The sequence below is a fragment of the Ranitomeya variabilis genome, chromosome 2 (genome assembly GCF_051348905.1).
Source record: "Ranitomeya variabilis isolate aRanVar5 chromosome 2, aRanVar5.hap1, whole genome shotgun sequence".
In the NCBI taxonomy this organism is placed as follows: domain Eukaryota; kingdom Metazoa; phylum Chordata; class Amphibia; order Anura; family Dendrobatidae; genus Ranitomeya; species Ranitomeya variabilis.
Genome location: NC_135233.1, coordinates 1009294989 through 1009321143, shown reverse-complemented (window position 1 = coordinate 1009321143; position 26155 = coordinate 1009294989).

The window sequence follows — 26155 nt, the reverse complement described above, 5'->3', positions numbered from 1 at the left end:
TCTAGGGCAGCCCAATGAGCTACAGCGCTGAGGGGAAAAAAAAAAAAAAATAGCTTCCACTGTTCCTGCACACCGAAGGTGGTGTTGGACAGTGGAAATCGCTGCAGCACAAGCGGTTTGGTGGTTAGTGGACCCTGCCTAACGCTCTCCCTGCTTCTGATGAAGCGGCAGCAACCTGTCCCTAAGCTCAGATCAGCAGCAGTAAGATGGCGGTCGGCGGGAACGCCCCTTTATAGCCCCTGTGACGCCGCAGACAGCAAGCCAATCACTGCAATGCCCTTCTCTAAGATGGTGGGGACCAGGATCTATGTCATCACGCTGCCCACACTCTGCGTTCACCTTCATTGGCTGAGAAATGGCGCTTTTCGCGTCATTGAAACGCGACTTTGGCGCGAAAGTCGCGTACCGCATGGCCGACAAGCACAGGGGTCGGATCGGGTTTCATGAGACGCCGACTTAGCCAAAAGTCGGCGACTTTTGAAAATGATCGACCCGTTTCGCTCAACCCTAGTTGAAAGCAATGCTAAAGTTGAAAAACGCATAAAAAATGCTGCATGTGAACATAGCCCAAGTGGTAGAGGAACACTTTGGTCTGGGGTAAATTATTTTGCCTTATATACAAGTCATTACCCTGGAAAGGATGTTCCTCAACATATTTCCCAGCAAAATCTATTTTGGTTTCTATTTTGTATGTTTTGTGGTGCACCTGTAAAAATGTCGTGAAACTCTGACAACATTGTTTACAGCTGTGAACTAGGAGTCAGAAATGCTTCCAGGAGTGATCCCCATGATGTTCCCATGTCATTTGAGCAGTGTTTCCATAATTTTCAGATGCTTTTAGACATTAAAAGGACCCCCGAGGGGGAAGATCGCGGTAAAAATGCTCGGGTCTCCCATAGACTTACATTGGGCTTGTTGTTCTGGCCGAGTGCCCGAGTATTCCAATTTGCTCGACCCGAGCAACAAGTGTAGCGCCCCCACTGCTGCAGGGCCGAGGGGTACCCGGTACCGGGCCTTCTGAGTCTTTGCTCTGGGGTTGTCACGGTGGCTAGGCCCGGTCCGTGACCCTGCTGAGGGGCGTACAATAATAGATGTGGATGGTGGTGGAGGTGCGGTGCAGTAAATAACGAGGACACCAGGTTGCAGTCTCTTTACCTCTTTACTGAAGGTTTTAGAGTCCTCAGTCCAGAGCGCTGTCAACAGGGCTGTCAGAGACCGGCCGGTCCAAAGGCACATCAGGAGTTCCCTTTACAGGTGGGAATCAGTGTCTACCTTCTAGTGCTGGGTGTTGTAGTTCTTCCCTGCTGAGCACCCCGGGATAGTCCTCACAACTGCTGTGTCTGTCTCTGATGTTCGTTCTCTCCGTCCCCCAGGTGATATGGTAGGACGCACCCGTATGATGGGGTAGGCCTGGAGTTCTTCCGGGACCCTAGAGTCCCCCCTCTCCCACAGCTGCCTCCGTTGTCTGCTTAAGTGATTTGTGTGAGACAGCCAACCTATAATTGGCTGTCCTGCCGTGGTTTGCAGTAGTACTTAAAGTCTCTTACTTGCTCGGCGTTCCGGCCACCGACTGTTTGCGCCTCAGAAGGATGTTGCCTCGGTCTAACAGCACGACTCCTTCTGGTCCTAATTCCTCTTTACTGTATTCCCGTTGTTCACTGGTTAGTTCTGCTCTTAGGAGTCTGCCAGGATCCCATCCCTGACAGGTCCTCTCACTAGCTCTTCCCAGTTACTTCTCTCTCTCTCTTCCTGTCCAACCCTCAGTTTTACCAGAGTGTGAGGAGTGGCCTACTAGATAGAACCACCCCCCCTGGTGGCCGGAGTGTGAAGTGTAGTGTGAGTGTTACCTGGTCAGAGAAACTCCTTTAGTGTAATCAGACGTAACATCACTCCCCTTAGTGGCAGAGCGACATTACTGCAATGACCAGGACTCTGGGGCGCTGCACTCCCCCCCGGTTAAATCCAGTACTCCCGGACTGGGAAAACAAGAACAACATTACATGTTAACAGAAAACACATAAAATTTTGAAATATCATAAACAATTAAACATTGCAGTGCTTCCCTTTATGGGAGGTGAGGACTCTTGAACGTTGCGAAAGTTAGGTTATGCACAGTTTATGACTCTCAGTTCAGTGGTTGAAACTGCGGGGACCCCGGGTAAACAAAGGGGTCCCCTTTTAGAAGTTTTTGGAGCAATTCACCGTCCATTACTCTATTGTCCATTTTAAAACCTGTAACAAAAGATATATACACAAACATTTTCAACTAAATAACAGCCCTTATTAGTATCTCTAAGTTTTGTAGCGGAGGGGAATTTGATTCTGAGTGCTGCGTGTGGACCTTCGCAGCACAGGGGTTGCTACTGGCCTAACAGGGCCCACTATACTTGCTACCCCTGGTGTAGTGTATTGCCTTCTAGCTACACTTTCAGTGAGTCTGGGTAGCACTGGCAGGCTGAAGCTCTCAGGGCTGCTGCTACTGGCAACAGTAGGCACGGCAGGCTCACCGATAGCGGAGGGAGGATTTGCCGGTTCAACGGTCGGCATGGCATCTTCAGGTAGGGCTTGTTGAGGTTGCGGGACCGGATGATCTGGTACCACCATTGTTTCTGGTGGGTCCGACTGTTGAAACGTTAGAACAGGTACCACGACGGCCTGATTTATCTGAGTCCAGGACTGGGGAAAGTCACCTAGGACGGTATGGATCATCTTCTCCTTTTCCACCGGCGGGGAGATTCCTGGGGCCGTGTCCCTCTCTCTCAACTTATCGGGGCAGACCTTAAGGTGATCCCTGGATACCGCTGTCGAGGTCTCCCCTCTGTCCTTGCTGATGAGACAGACCTTCGTGTTGTCGAAATCGGATGGCAGGATGGTATACAGTTCTGCTTCCCATTGGTCATCGAGCTTGTGTAGTCTCCTCTTTCGTTTGAGTACTTGCTCACCAGGTGACAGGGGAATCGCAGGAGCGTGCTGGTTGTAGTCCCTTTCTTGTTTTTGCCTAGCCTGGGCGAGACTTCTTTCCACGCACTCCTGTACTTTGCGGTACCTTCGCTGCCTTTCTGCATCCCAATCTGCATCCGGCGAGGTATCTTCGGGGACTAGGACCCCCATGTCCAGATCAACGGGTAACTGGCTAGGCCTTCCCCTCATTAGGTACGCTGGAGTACAGTTGGTGGAATTTACTGGGATGTGATTGTAGATATCCACCAAGTCAGGCAACTTTGTCGGCCACAGGTTCCGTTCCTCTATGGGTAAGGTCTTCAATATGTCGATCACCACCTGGTTCATCTTTTCGCACATCCCATTGGTTTGAGGATGGTACGGCGTGGTTCAGATCTTCTTACACCCATACAGTTGGCAGAACTCTTGGAACACTTCTGCTTCGAATGCTGGTCCCTGATCAGTCAGTACCTTCTCCGGGTAGCCATGGGGCCTACAAAAGTACTGCTGGAAGGCCTTGGCGGCAGTCCTGGCCGTTAGATCCTTGACAGGTACAACCACCAGAAATCTGGAGTAGTGATCTACGATGGTAAGAGCGTAGATATAGCCGGACCGGCTAGGTGTCAACTTCACATGATCCAGCGCGACCAGTTCGAGCGGCCGTTTGGTGATGATAGGCTGCAGGGGAGCCCGTTGGCTGCCACGGTCCTTCCTGCGCAGGCTACATGGACCGCACTCCTGACACCACTTCTCAATGGCTCTCTTCATACCAATCCAATAGAACCTCCCTCGGAGTAGCCTCTCTAGCTTCCTCCATCCGAAGTGTCCGGCTCCATCGTGGTAGGCTCCCAGAACCATGGGCGCATCTCGCCTTGGCACCACTATCTGCCACACCAATTCATGAGTACGTGGGTCGATGCTCCTCCTGCACAGCTTGCCATCATGGATAAACAGTTTGCTTCTCCCCTTCCACAGCTGTTGGGTTTCCTGTGGATCATCTGGGCCGGGAAGCAACCCTGCCTGCGTCAAGAGCTCTTTCACCCGACGGACCGCGGGGTCACCATCCTGAGTTTCCGCCCATCCGTGATGGGGCAGGGGATTCAGCGTGGCATCCGGTTGGTTCCTGTGCCTGTTCTTCACATGATGAGAGTTCTGAGTGGCTTTGGGGCGATGGAATGCAGGCAGCTCCACCTCTTCAAGTGCCTCCGGGTCTTCTCCCGCTTCTGGCAAATTGGGCATTCGGGACAAGGCATCGGCATTGGCATTCTTGTGTCCTGCCCGGTACTTGATGGTGAAATCGTAGTTGGACAGCCGGGCCATCCACCGCTGTTCCAAGGCCCCGAGTTTGGCAGTATCCAGATGCGTTAGCGGATTGTTATCCGTGAAGACGGTGAATTTCGCGGAGGCCAGGTAGTGTTTGAACCACTCTGTCACTGCCCAGACGATGGCAAGGAATTCCAGCTTAAAGGAACTGTAGTTATCAGGGTTTCTTTCCGTGGGACGGAGTTTCCTGCTGGCGTAAGCGATCACCCTTTCTTTGCCTTTCTGGACCTGGGACAGCACGGCTCCTAATCCCACATTGCTGGCATCTGTGTACAGCACAAACGGTTGGTCGTATTCGGGGTAAGCCAGTACCTCTTCTCCCGTCAGTGCCGACTTCAAACAAGTGAAGGATCCCTCCAGCTCCTCGTTCCAATCAAAGGGGGTGCTCCTCCCCTTGGTCCTCTTTGGTTGGCCCACCAACAGGTTTTGCAAGGGTGCGGCCTTCTTGGTAAAGTCCTTAATGAACCTCCGGTAATAGCCTACCAGCCCGAGGAACTGCCGGACTTCATGAAGGTCACTGGGCTTTGGCCAGTCCTTGATCACCGTGACCTTGTCGGGGTCTGGGGCCACTCCTTCAGCGCTCACCACATGGCCCAGGTACTGCACTTTAGGTTTCAGCAGATGACACTTGGACGGTTTCACCTTTAAGCCAAAGTTGGACAGGGCTTCAAACACCTCGGCCAGATGCTTCAGATGGTCTTCGTAGGTCTTAGAGAAGACAATGACATCATCCAAATACAGCAGCATGGTTTCGAAGTTCATGTGTCCCAGGCAGCACTCCATCATCCTCTGGAACGTCCCGGGAGCATTGCACAATCCGAAGGGCATGTAATTGAATTCGCAGAGACCCATTGGTGTCGTGAAGGCCGTCTTCTCTTTGTCCGCCTCCGCTACAGGAACCTGCCAGTACCCACTGGTGAGATCTAAGGTAGAGAAGTAGTTAGCAGATTTTAAGGCAGCCAGAGACTCCTCTATCCTGGGCAGTGGGTATGCGTCCTTATGTGTAATGCGATTCAACTGCCTGTAATCAACACACATTCTCATTGTACCATCTTTCTTTTTAACAAGGACTAATGGAGCTGCCCAGGGGCCACAGCTGTCTCTCACCACCCCAGCCTCCTTCATTTCCCGCAACATGTCCTTGGCACACTGGTAATGAGCTGGGGTACAGGGCGATATCTCTCTTTTATGGGTCGGTGATCTCCCGTGGGGATATGGTGTTGGATCCCTTTCACCTGCCCAAAATCTAAGGGGTGTTTGCTGAATACCTGCTCATACTCGTGTACCACCCTGTAGGCCCCCTGCTTTTGATGGGATGGGGTAGAGTCAGTGCCCACATGCAATTCCCGACACCAGTCTTTCGAGTGCTCTGCAGAACCGTTGTCCTCCGCCACGTTTGACGGGACCAAGGGTTCAGGTGTCTGTATCACACTATTATTAACGGTGAACAATTTGGCAAGCGTGGCATACTTGGTGAGGTGAACCTCTTCCTCCCCACAATTGAGGACACGTACGGGCACTCTCTCCTGGCAAACGTCGACCACCCCCCCGGGCTGTCAGAATAGTAGGCCTATTGTCTGAATATACGGGTTCTACCAAGGCCTGGTAGTCCTTTCCCCTGAGGCCTATGGCTGCCCGACACCATATTAACATTTCACTCCTGGGGGGTATCGCGATGGGGTTTGAATCACTCACAGTGACACGACCAATCTCACCACCAGTCAGCTCTACCTGCTGTCTCTGCATCAGAGCTCTGATTTCCTTCTGCAAGGCACGTTGCTCACTGTGGCCAGAGGTTTCTGCCACCTGTTGCAATAAAACAATAACTTCTGCAAGACAATTTTCTATAACATTAGTACCAAGAGTCATCATGGGATTACATTCTCGACGGTCAATATCAACAATCACAATCCCTTGGGCTTTCAATTCCACCCACCCCACCTTGATGGTGACCTCCTTATACCCCACTTGTGGCAACGGCTGACCATTACTGGCTATTATGGTGAAATCATCGTCAGGGCCACGAGTAATATCGGTGTCCTCCCAATACCGTCTATAAAGCACGTAAGGTATAGTCGTCACCTGAGAACCGGTGTCCAGCAAAGCGTTCAAGGGGATTCCATCAACCACTACAGGGAGAACTGGTCGTCCTCCAATGTACTTGGTTCTCCAATGCTGTGGGCCTGACCGTCCTACTCCTGGGGGTTGGCCCTTTGCCCCAGGGGTTGCTCGTTTAAAGGACAGTACCTTGCAAGGTGGCCCACCTGGTGACAGCGGCGGCAGATGGGTCATCCGTCCTGGTGGAAGCGATCGTCGTTCCGGCCTCTGGTCGGCGGAGTCCTCCTCTGTCGCATCCAAGGGACATCCTCTGGTCTGGAGGCCAACTGGATCTTCTCCTTGGGGGCCTCCTGTAGGGTCTGCACCGTCCGGGCCAGGGCAGCAACGCTCTTGGTTAGCTCCTGCATCTGGAGGCGAAGTCCTGCAGGGGAGTCGTCCTCTAGGCTCTGGGCATCGGTCTCGGCGCGACTGGGGCATCCGACACCACCCCCTGGTGGTATGTGAGAGCGGGGCGTCGGGGAGGTGCTGCATGGCTGGGTTGTCGCTCCTGAAATGCCTGGATAGCTTTATCTTTGAATTGCGCAAAAGTCAAGTCTGGATTTTGCATGGCCAGGAAGTGCAATTGGCCCCGCTGGTGACTGCACAGGAGCCCCTCAATGAACCGCTCCTTCAGGAGTTTATCCTCATCCTGCATGCTGCCGGGGTCACTCTGCTTAATGGCCCGCATCGCCTCCTGGAGATTAAGGGCATAGTCCCGTAAGCTATCCTGCGGTCCCTGTTTGCATCCATAGAAAGTCAGTTTGATTTCTGTAGCAGTGCGAGTATCGAAGGTGGCTTTAAGCTTTGCAAAAATCTGCTGTGCAGTTCCCTTATCCTCGGCGGGCCAGGACTTCAATTCTCTCAGAGCCGCCCCAAAGAGTTGGCCGGTTATCATATGAACCTTCTGAGGCTCTGTCAGGGGATAGAACTCGAGCAGGCTGCAGAGCCCTTCCTTAAAGTCAGTGAATGTATGCGACTCCCCGGAGTATCGCGGGAGCCAGGCCGCTCCGGGCAGGTACGGCATAGAGAAGGGCATTATGGCTTTTGTGGTAGCGGCAGTGCCCGACTGACTGCTGGGGGCAGCGGGTTCTGCGGCAACCGGTGGTGGTATTAGGGCCGCGACTTCGCCCGCTGCGGGGCCCGGAGGTGCCCCTGCGTCCCCGGTTGCGGCCTCCTCCTCCGCTCCTCCCGGCTCGGACATGGCTGGCCCTTCCTCCACTAACCTGCTGGAGATCGGGGTTCCTCTTCCGGGATCGGCACGTTACCGCGCTTTCTCGTTCTGCGCTTCTTTTGGCCGGTTCCGCCCACGAAGCTGTGGCTCCTCCCTCCGCACACTGCGATGGCGAATCGTGGCGGCAATTGTCGACGCACAGTCTTTGCAATAAGTTACAGTCCAAGCACAATAAATCACAGTTCCAAGGCACACATGACCTCAGGCTTAAGTAGATCCTGTTTGTGACGCCAAGTTGTAGCGCCCCCACTGCCGCAGGGCCGAGGGGTACCCGGTACCGGGCCTTCTGAGTCTTTGCTCTGGGGTTGTCACGGTGGCTAGGCCCGGTCCGTGACCCTGCTGAGGGGCGTACAATAATAGATGTGGATGGTGGTGGAGGTGCGGTGCAGTAAATAACGAGGACACCAGGTTGCAGTCTCTTTACCTCTTTACTGAAGGTTTTAGAGTCTTCAGTCCAGAGCGCTGTCAACAGGGCTGTCAGAGACCGGCCGGTCCAAAGGCACATCAGGAGTTCCCTTTACAGGTGGGAATCAGTGTCTACCTTCTAGCGCTGGGTGTTGTAGTTCTTCCCTGCTGAGCACCCTGGGATAGTCCTCACAACTGCTGTGTCTGTCTCTGATGTTCGTTCTCTCCATCCCCCAGGTGATATGGTAGGACGCACCCGTATGTCGGGGTAGGCCTGGAGTTCTTCCGGGACCCTAGAGTCCCCCCTCTCCCACAGCTGCCTCCGTTGTCTGCTTAGGTGATTTGTGTGAGACAGCCAACCTATAATTGGCTGTCCTGCCGTGGTTTGCAGTAGTACTTAAAGTCTCTTACTTGCTCGGCGTTCCGGCCACCGACTGTTTGCGCCTCAGAAGGATGTTGCCTCGGTCTAACAGCACGACTCCTTCTGGTCCTAATTCCTCTTTACTGTATTCCCGTTGTTCACTGGTTAGTTCTGCTCTTAGGAGTCTGCCAGGATCCCATCCCTGACAGGTCCTCTCACTAGCTCTTCCCAGTTACTTCTCTCTCTTCCTGTCCAACCCCCAGTTTTACCAGAGTGTGAGGAGTGGCCTACTAGATAGAACCACCCCCCCTGGTGGCCGGAGTGTGAAGTGTAGTGTGAGTGTTACCTGGTCAGAGAAACTCCTTTAGTGTAATCAGACGTAACATCACTCCCCTTAGTGGCAGAGCGACATTACTGCAAGGACCAGGACTCTGGGGCGCTGCACAAGCACCCGAGCATTTTAGTGCTCGCTCATCACTATTTACGATCTATTACTTAATAGAGATGGGTGAACCCATAAAGTGAGCACATTGCTACTTACCTCTGCATACAAATTCATGACTATAGCACACATCCCTGCTGCTGGCAGTCTCTGAGCTCTACCTCAGCAGTGTCCCTATGCTCAGTGACTGGTTGGAGCAGTGATGTGAGCAGTAGTCATTCCTTACATCTGCAGTCAATATAGAGTGACGGAAGTAGCAGTGGGGAGTCGTCCCTGGACTTGGTAATTGTGAGCACTATCTGATTTTATTAATTTAACAAAAAGCTGTACGAGACAAGAAACTGAAAAGTGAAAAGCTCCTTTAAGAATATAATGTCTCTGATGGTCATATGCAAAATATTAATAAGGGGTTCAACTAAAATAGGCAAGAATGGTCAATAATCTGCTGGTACATATCTCATGTGTTTGGCCAGTTTAACAGTGCCATCATTTCAGTAGTGCTATTGCCATCTCCTTGTTATCTATGCTGAGTTGCAAATGTAATTAACATTATTGTCCTTGCTTTTTGCAGTTATCAGGACTTGATTAAAAGGATGTGAAACCTGATGACAATAACACCATTCTGGAAGATGTAGATAACCAGTCCTATTTCTCAGCCACTTTTGCTATCTGTGCTTAGTGTTTTTTCCCTCCTTAATCTAAACCGAGATCGGCACATTTCCCATTTCTTTGCCTTTAGCGTCCACAGCACACGGCTTCTCACTTTCCTATCATAGTGACAGCATACTGTGAGAACCTCTCAGTTATTTTCTGAGTACACACAGCTGTTATGACATTTATAAAATATAGTATGCTTGCCCTTCTGTAAAACATATCAAAATATCAACATTTTCCAGAAATGTTTTAAAGAACTTTAAGCTTACTCTTGGTTATAACTAAAATACAATATTAGATGTATTCAGAAACAAGACAGCGGGCCAACCTTCTACCCTCGCTTTACCGTCACGGAAATCTCTCATGCAAATATTATCTGCTATTTTCTGGGCTAGTAAAGAGGGCATATTAAAATTTTATTGAAATGTATTTTCCTGGAAATCTACTTGCGAGTACATAATATCCATGTAAATCCATTCAATTGCTGGCACTTTGGCACTCAATGTATAAAGTGCGAGCAGATTTGCCATCATCCTCTGGTCCACTGCTTTTTGCTTTTATCCTTTGGTGCCCCCATCCAATTTTTATAAGTCAAGTTTATATTTTTTTTAGCTAACACTGAAACTCTTGTGAAACCCAAATCCATGTGCCGATATCTATTAAAATTGGGACAAGACCTATCTGAGATGGGTTCCCGCTCTCTATGGGCCCCAGGAAGGATGCATAGCTTGTCTCTCTTGCTGTCAGATGACACATGACATTAAGTCTCTGGTGTACTGTGAAATTATTTAACTAGTTCTCCTATATGCCAGACTGCCTTATTACCCCTCGCTACTTATCCTTAGCTTTCTTCCTATGTCCCACACCAATTAATAAACTGAATTCGCCAGTAGGATCAAAGCTCATAAGCATTCTATATGGGCATGAAGGTCATTGAAAGCTAAATAAAATGATACCTTGATATCTGTGATCCAATGTCTTATTCCAGAGAAATTAACATGTTTCTTTATATGTAAATGAGCAGTTAAGATCTATGGGCCGGACACAGATCTCCTTGAGAATCTGCCTCCAGAGCTTATTGTAAATGAAAGCAGGCATTACCAGTGGGACATATGTAAATCTGGAGAGCAGACTATCAGTCATTACATAGATAGATCTTAATACGTCTTTAATATGGTGCCATTTGGTGATATCATACAGTGATATATGGAATATCTTTGACCTCTAATACTGAACTTAAAGTGGTATTCCATCTCCAATATGTAGTAAGTGTAATAATAATAATATTAGCAAATACTTCCAATTAGAAATTTACAGTAGTATAGTTTTTCTGATTCTCTATGTTTCTTTCCTCGTGTGCATGCATTGCAGGACCTAAGGTATCCATGGTTATGACGACTGATATCGTAACAGTTAGTTAATAAGTTGCTAGTGGTCATAACCATGGATACCTTAGGTCCAGAAATGCCTGCACATGAGGAAAGAGATGTAGTGAAACAGAAAATCTTTGTTACACTTCTAATTGGAGGTTTTTGTTAATATTATTATTACACTTACTACATATTTGGATAGGATCTTAGAGATGAGACTCTCGCTTTGGGCAACTCCATTGGCCATAATTAAGGCTAAAAAGACAATACATTAGAATAGTTTATTCCAACTGCTGGCAATTAAAAATAATCAATGAAGAACATGGGATAAGAAACTAATTTTGCTCCTAACGGAGAATAATTCTTTGAGGAATTGGTCCAGCACCTAACAAGTATTTTCTAACTATCTATCCTTACACCCTAATCCCTTCTGTAATTTGTTCTATTGCATAGTGTCCTACACTTTTCTTATCTATGAAGCTAATCCCTACATTTGTTTTTTTTAACCTACATACTATAACATTTCAATGGAGAGGAATATCTCAAACAAAATGTGAGTGAAGTGTCAGCTTTCTGATTCTGCCATTGCTTTTGTGAAACAATTTGTTGTCAGAGGCAGTGATATAATAATAATCTTTATTTTTATATAGCGCTAACATATTCCGCAGCGCTTTACAGTTTGCACAAATTATCATCGCTGTCCCTGATGGGACTCACAATCTAAATTCCCTACATTTTTGGAATGTGGGAGGAAACCGGAGAACCCAGAGGAAACCCACGCAAAGACGGGGAGAACATACAAACTCCTTACAGATGTTGTCCTTGGTGGCATTTGATCCCAGGACTCCAGCATTGCAATGCTAACCACTGAGCCACGGTGCTAGCACCTCCATCCCACAGCTTCTAGCACCACCCTCAAATGAGTTAACATCAGGAAGCAGCGCTGGTGTCCCTCACTGCTTCTATGTTTGCCCTTGACGCCTTTCACAGTTAGATTATGCAGCAGTGGCAGAGATAGAAGCAGAGAGATATACTCACATCTTCCATAACATCCATCCTGCTTGCAGCCAGGATATTTTCAGAGGAGGCGGCAATGCAAGAAACTAGTAAGTGACTGCAATGCTGCCCCTGGTGATTTATTTCTCCAGCAGGGGCCATGGTCGCTGCGGGAAGTGAGTGCAACCCCAGCCTCCTGTGACGTCACTCTAAGGCGGCCAGGATTGTAGTCATGGCAACAAGCTGTAGTGTTCCGATACCCTGGCGCCCTACAGATGAAATACAAAGTTCTTTGTGCTGTGTGTGTGATGTGTGCAACCGAGTACTCACTTCCTCTTCTGGAATTCCTTCCATCTCTTTCACTCCAGCTTCTGACTTCCAGGTTTCAGGAAATAACACAGAATCACAGTTCTTTTCCAACAGTTGAACTTTACTAAACAATAAGGCATCCATCACACCAGCAGCACATTTTAACATAGGGTAATGTTTCCTGTATTTCACCTGCCATCCGGGCAAACTCCATTGTATCTATAATTTCTCTTTCTTTGCTCCTGGGAATCCCTGCTGTCTCTCCAGACAATCCGAGTCTAATCCATGTCTCACTTGTACCTGCCATCCGGGTAGCCTCTTTGGACAATACATGTCCCATCTGTTCGTTACACGTCACCAGCTTTCTGTCAGTCCCTCATCTGGTTCCATTAGGTAAAGGTGCTGGGAGCACCATCTCAGCTGCTCCCACCCTGGTCTTAGACCCTTCATCCTTCCTGTGGATGATCCTGTTGAGCTGGTGCCCGTTTACACTGTTCTCCAGCTTGGGGCAGCTTACTGCAATCCGCAGACTTATCTCCACAGCTTTAGTCCTTTGCTCTCTCTACTCACACGTCCTGCCCTTGGGCAGGCTGCCCGGGCATATGACAGAACCAGGAAGGATCTTTCCTATACCCCTTGCTGTGTTCTGCTCTGTTCTAACTCCTCCCCATTGAATAACCCCTTGCTGCCTGTGCCTAACCTACCACTCTTATCTATCCTAATCTTTATATCTAATGTGCCACCTCTATTCTAATCCTCTTAAGGTTCTGCACTACTTCCTAATATATCCCTAAGGGTACTGTCACACAGTGGCACTTTGGTCGCTACGACGGCACGATCCGTGACGTTCCAGCGATATCCATACGATATCGCAGTGTCTGACACGCTACTGCGATCAGGGACCCTGCTGAGAATCGTACGTCGTACCAGATCGTTTTAAAACTTTATTTCGTCGCTGGATCTCCCGCTGTGTGTGACAGCGATCCAGCGATGCGTTCGCTTGTAACCAGGGTAAACATCGGGTTAGTAAGCGCAGGGCCGCGCTTAGTAACCCGATGTTTACCGTGGTTACCAGCGTAAAAGTAAAAAAAACCAAACCGTACATACTCACACTCTGGTGTCCTTCAGGTCCCTTGCAGTCTGCTTCTCACTCTGACTGACTGCCGGCCGGAAAGTAAGAGCAGATCACAGCGGTGACGTCACCACTGTGATCTGCTTTCACTTTACGGCGGCACTCAGTCAGAGCGGGAAGCAGACTGCAAGGGACCTGACGTACACCGGAATGTGAGTATGTACTGTTTGTTTTTTTTTACTTTTACGCTGGTAACCATGGTAAACATCGGGTTACTAAGCGCGGCCCTGCGCTTAGTAACCCGATGTTTACCCTGGTTACCCGGGACCTCGGCATCGTTGGTCGCTGGAGAGCGTTCTGTGTGACAGCTCCCCAGCGACCACACAACGACTTTCCAACGATCACGGCCAGGTCATATCGCTGGTCGTGATCGTTGGAAAGTTGCAGAGTGTGACAGTACCCTAAGACTATGACCAACACATGACAAATACATTTTCATTACAGTGCATCCAATAGTAAAACATTAATAAAACATCAGGGTGCCGCATGTGACACAGGTGAACAGTGTTAAAGAGAGAAAACGTGCCACCTCCTTACATCACATATGAGACTCCTCCTAAACAAAGAGAAACAAAGCACAGTAAAAATATACAACACATTTAGGGATTAGATAGATAAGGAAAAGAGTAGGGCATTGTGCAATAAAGCAAATTACAAAAGTAGTTACGGTGTAAGGATAAATATTTAGAAAATACATTTTAGCTGACGGACCACCCCTTTATTTTGCTGTCATGTAGTGGTTCCATAATGTGATATAACGGACATCAGTGGCTTCACAGTACTGAACTGAAGAGACTCTGTTGGCCACCATAAAGGCTAAAAAGACAACTCTACTGGAAAATGATCTTGAATTGTTGCTGGCAATGAACAAATGAAGAACATAGTTTAGAACCTAATTGTATCATTCATATAATTAGTCTACTTTCTGTGTTTTGGGGTGGAGATCTTGTTTAGGTTTTTTTTTTAAGACATCAGTGGTAAAAGTTATAGGGATAGTACAGCACAAAAAATATGGAGGGAGCATCTGGAGGATTAGACCATGCTCAGAGAAGTTACAGTGCCTACAAGTAGTATTCAACCCCCTGCAGATTTAGCAGGTTTAATAAGATGCAAATAAGTTAGAGCCTTCAAACTTCAAACAAGAGCAGGATTTATTAACAGATGCATAAATCTTACAAACCAAAAAGTTTTGTTGCTCAGTTAAATTTTTATAAATTTTAAACATAAAAGTGTGGGTCAATTATTATTCAACCCCTAGGTTTAATATTTTGTGGAATAACCTTTGTTTGCAATTACAGCTAATAATCGTCTTTACTAAGACCTGATCAGGCAGGCACAGGTCTCTGGAGTTATCTTGGCCCACTCCTCCATGCAGATCTTCTCCAAGTTATCTAGGTTCTTTGGGTGTCTCATGTGGACTTTAATCTTGAGCTCCTTCCACAAGTTTTCAATTGGGTTAAGGTCAGGAGACTGACTAGGCCATTGCAACACCTTGATTTTTTGCCTCTTGAACCAGGCCTTGGTTTTCTTGGCTGTGTGCTTTGGGTCGTTGTCTTGTTGGAAGATGAAATGATGACCCATCTTAAGATCCTTGATGGAGGAGCGGAGGTTCTTGGCCAAAATCTCCAGGTAGGCCGTGCTATCCATTTTCCCATGGATGCGGACCAGATGGCCAGGCCCCTTGGCTGAGAAACAGCCCCACAGCATGATGCTGCCACCACCATGCTTGACTGTAGGGATGGTATTCTTGGGGTCGTATGCAGTGCCATCCAGTCTCCAAACGTCACGTGTGGTTGGCACCAAAGATCTCGATCTTGGTCCCATCAGACCAGAGAACCTTGAACCAGTCAGTCTCAGAGTCCTCCAAGTGATCATGAGCAAACTGTAGACGAGCCTTGACATGACGCTTTGAAAGTAAAGGTACCTTACGGGCTCGTCTGGAACGGAGACCATTGCGGTGGAGTACGTTACTTATGGTATTGACTGAAACCAATGTCCCCACTGCCATGAGATCTTCCCGGAGCTCCTTCCTTGTTGTCCTTGGGTTAGCCTTGACTCTTCGGACAAGCCTGGCCTCGGCACGGGAGGAAACTTTCAAAGGCTGTCCAGGCCGTGGAAGGCTAACAGTAGTTCCATAAGCCTTCCACTTCCGGATGATGCTCCCAACAGTGGAGACAGGTAGGCCCAACTCCTTGGAAAGGGTTTTGTACCCCTTGCCAGCCTTGTGACCCTCCACGATCTTGTCTCTGATGGCCTTGGAATGCTCCTTTGTCTTTCCCATGTTGACCATGTTTGAGTGCTGTTCACAAGTTTGGGGAGGGTCTTAAATAGTCAGAAAAGGCTCTAAAAAGAGATAATTAATCCAAACATGTGAAGCTCATTGTTCTTTGTGCCTGAACTACTTCTTAATACTTTAGGGGAACCAAACAGAATTCTGGTGGGTTGAGGGGTTGAATAATAAATGACCCTCTGAAAAGACTTTTCACAATTTAAAAAAAAAATAAACAAAGAAATAACATTCTTTTTTGCTGCAGTGCATTTCACACTTCCAGGCTGATCTACAGTCCAAATGTCACAATGCCAAGTTAATTCCAAATGTGTAAACCTGCTAAATCTGCAGGGGGTTGAATACTACTTGTAGGCACTGTATAATAGTTGCTTTGCTATAAAGGAAAATGTGGCATTGTCTGCATGACAAGAGGATGAAACACTTAAATAAATCAGTCTTTCTTCTGGCTCTGAGTTGTTGCAAAGTTCAGTTTAACTTTCATGTTGTTTCAAAAAAGAAAGGATATCTGAATCAATAAAACATCTTAGGACCAAAAAAAAAGAAATTTCTCCGATATACACAGATCAATAGAATAAGTAGAAGCTGCTAATAGCTGCCCCAGGCTCCCATACTGCTGCTCTGAGAATCAGGCAAAGGAAGCTAATTAATGAACCTCATTATTCTCTTTTGATTAATATTTTTTTTCCCCTAGAAGTCTCTGAACTGTTTCAAGTCATGTTTCACCAGATTCAGGACTTTTCAGAACGAGCATGTAAATCATTTTAACCCCTTCTACCCTCTAGCCATCAAGAAAAGATGTAGGAGATAAAACTGTGGCTTAGTAGCAATAGAAGATTGATAACTGGAGCATAGATCACTACTATTACCCCTTTACATGTAGCTTCCAGTTATTTTTGTAATAAAATTTCCTGGCGTACAGTATTCACAAGTGATACATAACTATGAAAATAGTAATATTCCCATGCAAAACAATATATATTATCACCTGGAGGGCTAGTAAAATTTACAGTCTCGAGCAAGGCTAGCAAATGTGTTAAGAATTTAGACTGTCTCGGTGTAAAGATTGGTGGAAGTAGAAAGATGAGAAGGAAGAATAAGTAAGGCTAAGAAAGACTAAGCGCAAATAAGAGCACACAGATGTCAAAGTTGGGGCATATATATTGGAGGTGCAGAAGTAACAGTGGCACAGGGGCAGTTGAGTAGGTTCAAAGACCCTTCTGCCATATAATAAGACATTATCGATGTCAATGGCACATGTTAGATGAGGAAAGGAAGTTACAGATTTTGCGATAGAGCGCAGGAGCTACATAGATTGCAGATAATTGCCACACTACCATGCAACACTTCTTGGAGGAACCTGGGTCACTTTCCATCAATGACAGTAGCTGCATGGCACATGACAACTTCTGGTTTATGAACCACCTTAAAATAAAACTGCAGCCTGTGACTTAAATAAAAAGATGGGTGAAACCATAATCTATTTCTATTTTCCATGTACTTTCTTTTAATGGTAAAACTAAACAATAAGTAGATTAGTTAGACTTTTTTTTTTCAAGTGGAATTTAATTCTAGTCAAATTTTAATTTAATTTTGTAATTCGCTGCTTGAGAACTTAGCAAAATTGGGCCAGCCAGCCACCATTTTGCTGAACTGTAGAGGGCCGCAATAAGCTTTTAAAAATGTTAACACTACTGACATCTACAATCACCTTCACTGCTCGCTGTCTCTTGCACCTTCCTAAGCACATTTTCTTACTTCTTTCGAGTGTTATCTTCACTCTAGGCAGCAATTAGGTTCTGGGGGTTTTCATTGTGGCCAGAAGACTTGGGCCTACAATGCGCATCATAATGTTGTAGTGCATATCATGATGTCACGATGTTGCTGCGACCTTACAATGTGCGTGTGCTGAGATGTCTTGGGCTTTGTTGCGTGCTGTATGGCATGACTTCTGCCTGCAACAATGTCTGAGACCTCTCTGTGCATACACATTGTGAGGCCGTGGCAGCATAGTGAAGCGATTATGTGATCCGCAACCAGACATGAACTTTAAACCTGGAATTCTGGCCTCAACTAGTCCCGGACCAAACCCTCCACATGCACAGTGTCATTCTGGGCCTACTCATGGCCTGAAGTCCCAGACTAGCATGAAGGTATAGCACATGGCGGTGGTGAGAAGATGCTCTGAAGACTATACAGGGGAGAATTAGCACTTTTAGAAAACCTAAGATAAAAACAAAGTGAACAAATATCCTGTCATCCCCCATTTCAAGGGCACCAGCAGTTGCAGATAGGCCACATTTATAGTATGTGTATTCTTATATTGAAATTAATGCAATTTATTTTGAAATTTAATTGGCAGAAATGAATTTGTTTATGTGAACATAAGACATAAATCACTCCTTGGCACAGACAGTGAGTAGATGTAGATGCTCCTCCTTGATGGATACCACACTTGCATGGAGAGACATATTTAAGATAAGGATAAAATGGTAGGCACCTTCAGTCACCCTCTCTGACCTTTTGTATAATGTAATTGATATGCTATGAATGATTTTATATTTCCTTTTATTTGTTTTGTATTTATATTTCATTTTTCTGTCTTTTTACTTGTAGCTTTCCACCTTTTTCAACTACATAACCAGTCATTTTTAACCACAGGATCCTTATTTTCAGAAACCTTTATTTCCCATTTTACAATTATTAAAAAAATGAATTAATTCTGATTATCTTTTTACCAGTTCTATCATTTATTTCCTCACAATAGTTGTTATTACAAAGCACATCAACTTTAACCCCTTATAGACATGACCTATATTAGCCTTTATTATTCATTTCTATTTTTTTTGCAGAATGTGTTGACAATTTAATGATACTATTTGACTAGATAAGGCTTTAGACTTCATTTTTGAGTCTCTATGAAGCACAAAGGGTGCCATAGTACTAGTGCAAGCTCGTAGATTTTCTTTCATTTTCCTTATTCCCAAAATGCAAAACCCCAAAATGCTGTTAAATGTAGTCATTTGGGGGTAGTCTACCTCAAGATAGATGTCTACTATGTATAAATAAAAATCTGTAACTTTAACCCCTTTGCCTCCAAACATGGTTTGTACATTTATGACCAGGCCAATTTTTACAATTCTGACCACTGTCACTTTGTGAGGTAATGACCCTGGATCGCTTCAACAGATACCGGTGATTCTGAGACTGTTTTTTGTGACATATTGTACTTCATTATAGTGTTAAAATTTCTTCGGGATGACTTGCCTTTATTTGTGAAAAAAAAAGGAAATTTGGCAAAAATTTAGCAATTTTCAAACTTTGAGTTTTCTTTGACCTTAAATCACAGAGATATGTCACACAAAATAGTTAATAAATAACATTTCCCACATGTCTAATTTACATCAGTATAATTTTGGAAACATTTTTTTTAATATAGGAAATTATAAGGGTTAAAAGTTGATCAGCAGTTTTTTATTTTTCCAACAAAATTTACAAAACCATTTCTTTTAGGGACCACATCACATTTGAAGTTACTTTGAAGGACCTATATGGCAGAAAACAGCCAAAAGTGACACCATTCTAATAACTTCACCCCTCAAGATGCTTAAAAACACATTCAAAAAGTTTATTAACCCTTCAGGTGCTTCACAGTACTTTTTGGAATGTGGAAAAAAAAATGAACATTTAACTTTTTTTCACAAAAAGTTTAATTCAGACCCAATTTTTCTTATTTTGTCAAGGTGACAAGGGTAACAGGAAAAAATGGACCCCAAAATTGTTTGTGTAATTTCTCCTGAGCAAGCCGATACCCCACATAAGGCTGTGTGCACACGTGTCAGATTTTTCGCATTTTTTCGCTATAAAAATGCGATAAAACCACGAAAAAAACGCTCACATTAAGCATCCTATTAATAGAATGCAATCATACAATCCACATTTTGTATGCACATGCTGCATTTTTTTCCTGAGCAGAAACGCATTCCGGAAAAAAAGCAGCATGTTCATTAATTTGCGGAATCGCGGGGATTCCGCACACATAGGAATGCATTGATCCGCTTACTTCCCACATGGGGCTATGCACCATATCACTGTTAAAAAAGAATTAAAATAAAAAATAGTGATATACTCAACTTCTGATGGCCCCCGGAGTCCTCCCGCCTCTCAGCGGTGCATGCGACGGCTTCCATTCCCAGGGATGCTGTGTGCGAAGGACCTGGGATGACGTGACCATGACATCATCCCAGGTCCTTCGCACACAGCATCCCTGGGAACGGAAGCCGCCGCATGCACCACTGAGGAGATCAGGGGCTGTCGGAAGGTGAGAATACCTATTTTTTTGTTTTTTTATTATTTTTAACATTAGATTAATTTTTTACTATTTTTAACAATAGATCTTTTTACTATTGATGCTGCATAGGCAGCATCAATAGTAAAAAGTTGGTCATGCTTGTCAAACATTGTTTGACGAGTGTGACCAACCTGTCAATCAGTTTTCCAAGCGATGCTACAGATCGCTTGGAATACGCTAGCATTCTGCAAGCTAATTACGCTTGCAAAATGCTAGTGTTTAGCAGGAATATGCATGCCAATTCCGCATGCAATATACCCACGGCAGGAGAATTTCCTGCCGATATACCCGTGGCAGGAAATTTCCGTGGTAATTCCGCAACATGTGCATATAGCCTTAGGGAGAAAACCACTGTTTGAGCGCACGGCAGAGCTCGGAAGGGAAGGAGTGCCATTTGATTTTTTGAATGTAAAACTCTCTGGAATAATTGGTGGACGCCATGTCGCATTTGGAGAGCCCCTGATGTGCCTAAACAGTAAAAATCCCCCACAAGTGACACCATTTTGGAAACTGATCTAGATGTGTGGTGAGCACATTGAACCCTCAGGTGCTTCACAGAAGTTATAGCGTTGAGCAGTGAAAAAAAATCATGATTTCCCTACAAAAATGTTTTTAGCCCCAAATTTAGCATTTTCATAAGAGTAACAATTTATTGTGCAATTTCTCTTGAGTACGCCGATATTGCATAAGTCGGGGAATTCTACATTTGAGGCACAGTGCAAAGCAGAAAGAAAGAGGCGCCATATTGGAATTCAGATTTGTTGGAATGGTTTGAGGGTGCCATGTCACATTGACAGAGCCCTTTAGGTGACAGAAGAACATAAAAATCTATATGTGGACTCATTTTACAAGCTACACTACCCAATGAATTCATCTAGGGTGCAGTGATCATATTGACACGAAATGTGACTCACAGAATTTTATACCACTGACCGGTGAATAAAGAATTAACCCCTTCCCGACATGTGACGGTATAGTACGTCACATGTCGGGACCCCCGCTTTGATGTGCGCTCCGGCGGTGAGCGCACATCAAAGTCGCGACATGTCAGCTGTTTTTTACAGCTGACATGTGCGCGCAATAGCGGCGGGTGAAATCGCGATCACCCGCCGCTATTAACTAGTTAAATGCCGCTGTCAAGCGCAGACAGCGGCATTTAACTACCGCATCCGGCCGTGCGGCCGGATATGAGCGCATCGCCGACCCCCGTCACATGATCGGGGGTCGGCGATGTGTCAGGAAGGTAACCATAGAGGTCCTTGAGACCTCTATGGTTACTGATTGCCGGTGGCTGTGAGCGCCACCCTGTGGTCGGCGCTCACAGCACACCTGCAAATCTGCTGTGTAGCAGCGATCTTATGATCACTGCTGCATAGCAGAGCCGATCGGGCTGTGCCTGCTTCTAGCCTCCCATGGAGGCTATTGAAGCATGGCAAAAGTAAAAAAAAAAAGTTTTTAAAAATGTGAAAAAAATAAAAAAAATATAAAAGTTTAAATCACCCCCCTTTCGCCCCAATCAAAATAAATCAATAAAAAAACCCCCCAACCTACACATATTTGGTATCGCCGCGTTCAGAATCGCCCGATCTATCAATAAAAAAAAAGCATTAACCTGATCGCTAAATGGCGTAATGAGAAAAAAATTCGAAACGCCAGATTTACGTTTTTTTGGTCGCCACGACATTGCATTAAAATGCAATAACGGGCGATCAAAAGAACGTATCTACACCAAAATGCTATCATTAAAAACGCCAGCTCGGCACGCAAAAAATAAGCCCTCACCTGACCCCAGATCACGAAAAATGGAGACGCTACGAGTATCGGAAAATGGCGCAATTTTGTTTTGTTTTGTTTTTTGCAAAGTTTGGAATTTTTTTTCACCACTTAGGTGAAAAATAACCTAGTCATGTTAGGTGTCTATAAACTCGTAGTGACCTGGAGAATCATAATGGCAGGTCAGTTTTAGCATTTAGTGAACCTAGCAAAATAGGCAAGCAAAAAACAAGTGTGGGATTGCACTTTTTTTGCAATTTCACTGCACTTGGAATTTTTTTCCCGTTTTCTAGTACACGAGATGCTAAAACCAATGATGTCGTTCAAAAGTACAACTCGTCCCGCAAAAAATAAGCCCTCACATGGCCAAATTGACGGAAAAATAAAAAAGTTATGGCTCTGGGAAGGAGGGTAGCGAAAAACGAAAATGGAAAAACGGAAAAAGCTCCGGGGGTGAAGGGGTTAAATACATTTTGTTTTATCCCCAAGTTTTTAATTTTTCTAAGGGATAACAGAGGTTTTTTTACAACAAACTTAGTTCCATTTTTTCCTGAATGCACCAATACCTTACATGTAATGAGGAAATATTTTTAAAGCACAGTGCAAAGCTCAGATGGCAAAGAGTGCCAGATTTTACTGTTATGGTTTGAAAGTGCCATGACACACTGGGAGAGCCCATGAGGTGTTAGAACAGTAGAACTTCCCATAAGTGACCTCATTTTACATACTACATCTCTCATTGAATTCAGCTAGGGGTGCAGTGATCATATTCACACCACAGGTGTGTCACAGAATTTTATACTATTGGGCAGTGAAAAAAAAAATTGATCACCAAAATCTAGTTTTAGCCCCAGACTTTACATTTTCACACAAGAATTGGGTAAAAATGGCACTATAATTTGTCCCACAATTTCTATCGAATGAGTCAATGCCCTATATGTGGCTGTACAGTACTACTTAGTGACACGGAGAGACTTGGGAGGAATGGAGCTCAGATTTTCCTAGAACAGTTTGTGACCTCCATATACAGAAACCCTAATTGCAAGAAGAGCAGAATCCCCCTCAAGTGAACCCATTTTGGAAATTATACCCCTTGGGGAATTTATCTACAGGTGTAGTGACGATTTTGACTGCATGGGTATTTTCCAGAAACAATCAGCAATGAATGTTGCTGAGTGAAAATTGCAAACTGATGTTGTAGTGACCAGTACGCTGTAGTGACCAGTATGTTGCAGTCACCAGTACGTAGCAGTCATCAGCACATTATGCCCAGCCCGTGCTTCTGGAGACATGCACCTGTAAGATAGGCAGGCTCTCATCGCTTCAGAAATGCCAAACATGTGGATAATATATGTGGTTTAGGTACACTGTGGGCCTCTGAAGGGAGGGGAGCATTTGGATTTGGGAGCACAGAATTTGATGAATTTCTATTGGCGGTCGAGGAGCCATTTCATTTTTCTAGAGCCTTTGTATTACCAGTAAGGTGGAAGCCTCCTATATTTTCGTTAACAGATGACAGACCTGAGTGAGGACTTGCTTTTTTAGTGGATTAAGTTGAAGCTTTCATTGGGAACATTTTACATAACATTTGGGATCACATTTATCCGGAGCTCTATGCTGAGCACTTACTTTGGGGTTTCCACCTAAATCTCTGAGTGACATGATTCAGATACAACCCCTGAGGGATCCATTCAATATAATGAAGCAGCAGAGTTTCTCTGGACTCTGTCTGGCCTCTGTTCAGCGGTGTCTGACTTTTTAGGATTGCACAAAACTTTGGCCGACTGCACTTTTATGCAATTCTAAAAAGATGGACATCAATGGATCACAGGTCAGACGGCATCCACAGTGCCTCCATCTGACTCATTATAGGGAATCTTCTGCCAGAGGTTCCAACTGAATCACATATTTCAGAGATTTAAACGGTAATTCCAGTGCAAGCGATCAGCACAGAAGGAAGGATAAATGCGTGCCAAGCCTTAATGCGATCTTTGGGAGGCAGAATTAAAAAATCAACAGCAGGTGAAGAATTGGTTTTATTTATTTTCTGTGCCAGTCCTCGTGCTGTATAAGTGATTAGATGTTTCTTCAGGTCGTTGCGAATACGGTGACACCATATTTATATTGGGTTTTTATGTTTGGCTGCTGTCACATGCTAAAAGACGCTTTTCATTGCAAAAAATAGTTTTTGCATCACCATGTTTCGAGAGCTATAACTTTTCATTATTTTGGCCCACATAGTCATGTGAAGGCTTGTTACTTGCGGGATGAGTTGACTATTTTATTGGTACTATTTTCAGACACATTACTTTTATTTATCGCTTTGTATTCTGATTTTTGGGAGGCAGAATGAACAAAAAACAGCAATTCAGGATTTTTTGGGAGGGGGTTATGTTGTTCCGCGTGTGTTAAAATTGATAAGGCAGTTTTATTATTTGGGTCAGTACGATTACAGCAATACCACGTTTATATCTTTTTTTGTGTTTTGGCACTTTTACACAATAAAAACTATTTTATAGAAAAAATAATTATTTTTGATTCGCTTTTTTCTGAGAGCTATAACATTTTTATTTTTCTGCTGATTGTGCTGTATGGGAGCTTGTTTTTTGCCGGACATTTTCAGTGGCACAATGTTTACTTATATCCATCATTTTAATCCACTTTTTGTTCTGTGGTGTTATGATAAAGCATTGTTTTTGCTGTGTTTTTTAAATTTTTTATGGTGTTCAGTCTGCAGGGGTTAACTAGTGGGACTATTTCATAGGTCGGGTCGTTGCAGATGCGGCGATACCAAATATGTGTACTTTTATTGGGTTTTTTCATACAAATATTTATTTATGGGTACTATATCTTTTGATTTTTTTATTATTACTTTTTGAATTTTTTTTTAAAGTATTTTTACAGTTTTTTTTTTTTTATTTTCCTTTATTTTACTTTTTACTTTGTCCCACTATGGGATTATCATTTTTTGCAGCTCTGCACTGACAAAGAAAGTTGCTGATCATTCACTGAACATGATGAAGCAACTTTCCTAGCTCTGGTGACGCGGATGTCATCATGACGACACTGGGTCACCATGGCAAAGATTGGGCCCCACATCATGCCTTGTGGTCTCCGATCCAAGGGCAGATCATCCTTCTGCCGGCTCCCAGAATGCTGCGATCACGTTCGATCACAGCATTTAATGAGTTAAATTGTCGGGAGCAGTACAGGACCGCTCCTGGCGCTTAGTGTTGGGTGTCAGCTGTGAGAATCAGCTGACACCTGTCAACTCAACGGTCACAGCCTGTGTGCATGCATGATCGCAATGACGTAATAATCCATCCCTGGTCAATAAGGCCCAGGGCACAGGGATGTATTATTATGCCCTATGTCAGAAAGGGGTTAAATAGTCTTGAAAAATGAATATTCTTATCAAAGAGATGGACTTTTGAAGAGGTTTAGTTAGCACTGCAGCTTTGCAGCGCTGGAGTCCTGGGTTCGAATCCCACCAAGGACAACATCTGCAAGGAGTTTGTATGTTTTGCGTGGGTTTCCTCCGGGTACTCCAGTTTCCTCCCACATTCCAAAGATATACTGATAGGGAATTTAGATTGTGAGCCTCATCAGGGACAGCGATGATAATGTGTGCAAACTGTAAAGCGCTGCGGAATATGTTAGCGCTATATAAAAATAAAGATTATTTATTATTTCTTTGTGATGTGTATTAAAGTTGATGAACTATAAAATCTGCAATAACCTAAGAACTGGATTAGATAATATCTTCAGTATATTATTATCAGTTCTATCTATTCTGCTGTTGTGCCCAAATAGAATCTATCTCATAATTTCATTTCTTGACTGCTGTGGTGTGACAGCCCCCTAGGACTTCATTAAGAAACACCTTATATAGCCTGGACATTATTCCTTTTCACCTCATATTCTTGTTTATTATTTCTCCTAAGGGATATTTCCTTTTGTGTTCTATTTTACCTTGTTTTCATCCTTAATAGTATGTCTAAGCTGATAACAACAAAATAGCCCCTCTGGATCTATTCTATACTTTCTTTTCAATTCTGAAAAGGTTTTAAATGCACACTCTTTATATAACCGACCAAACTGGTATATTCCTTTATTTTTCCTGAATGCATATTCTTTAAAAAATGGAATACATAAATATTATGTATCACTAAATTATAGTAATTTCTAAAATATTGGTCACACTGTGCTTTGACTATAATTTTCACCCTACCTTGTATATAATTTAAAAAATACATTTTTATCAGAAAGCAACATACTGTATGTTATATTATTTTGATGTATATACAGGTGCTTCTCACAAAATTAGAATATCATCAAAAAGTTAACGTATTTCAGTTCTTCAATACAAAAAGTGAAACTCATATATTATATAGAGTCATTACAAACAGAGTGGTCTAATTCAAGTATTTATTTCTGTTAATGTTGATGATTATGGCTTACAGCCAATGAAAACCCAAAAGTCT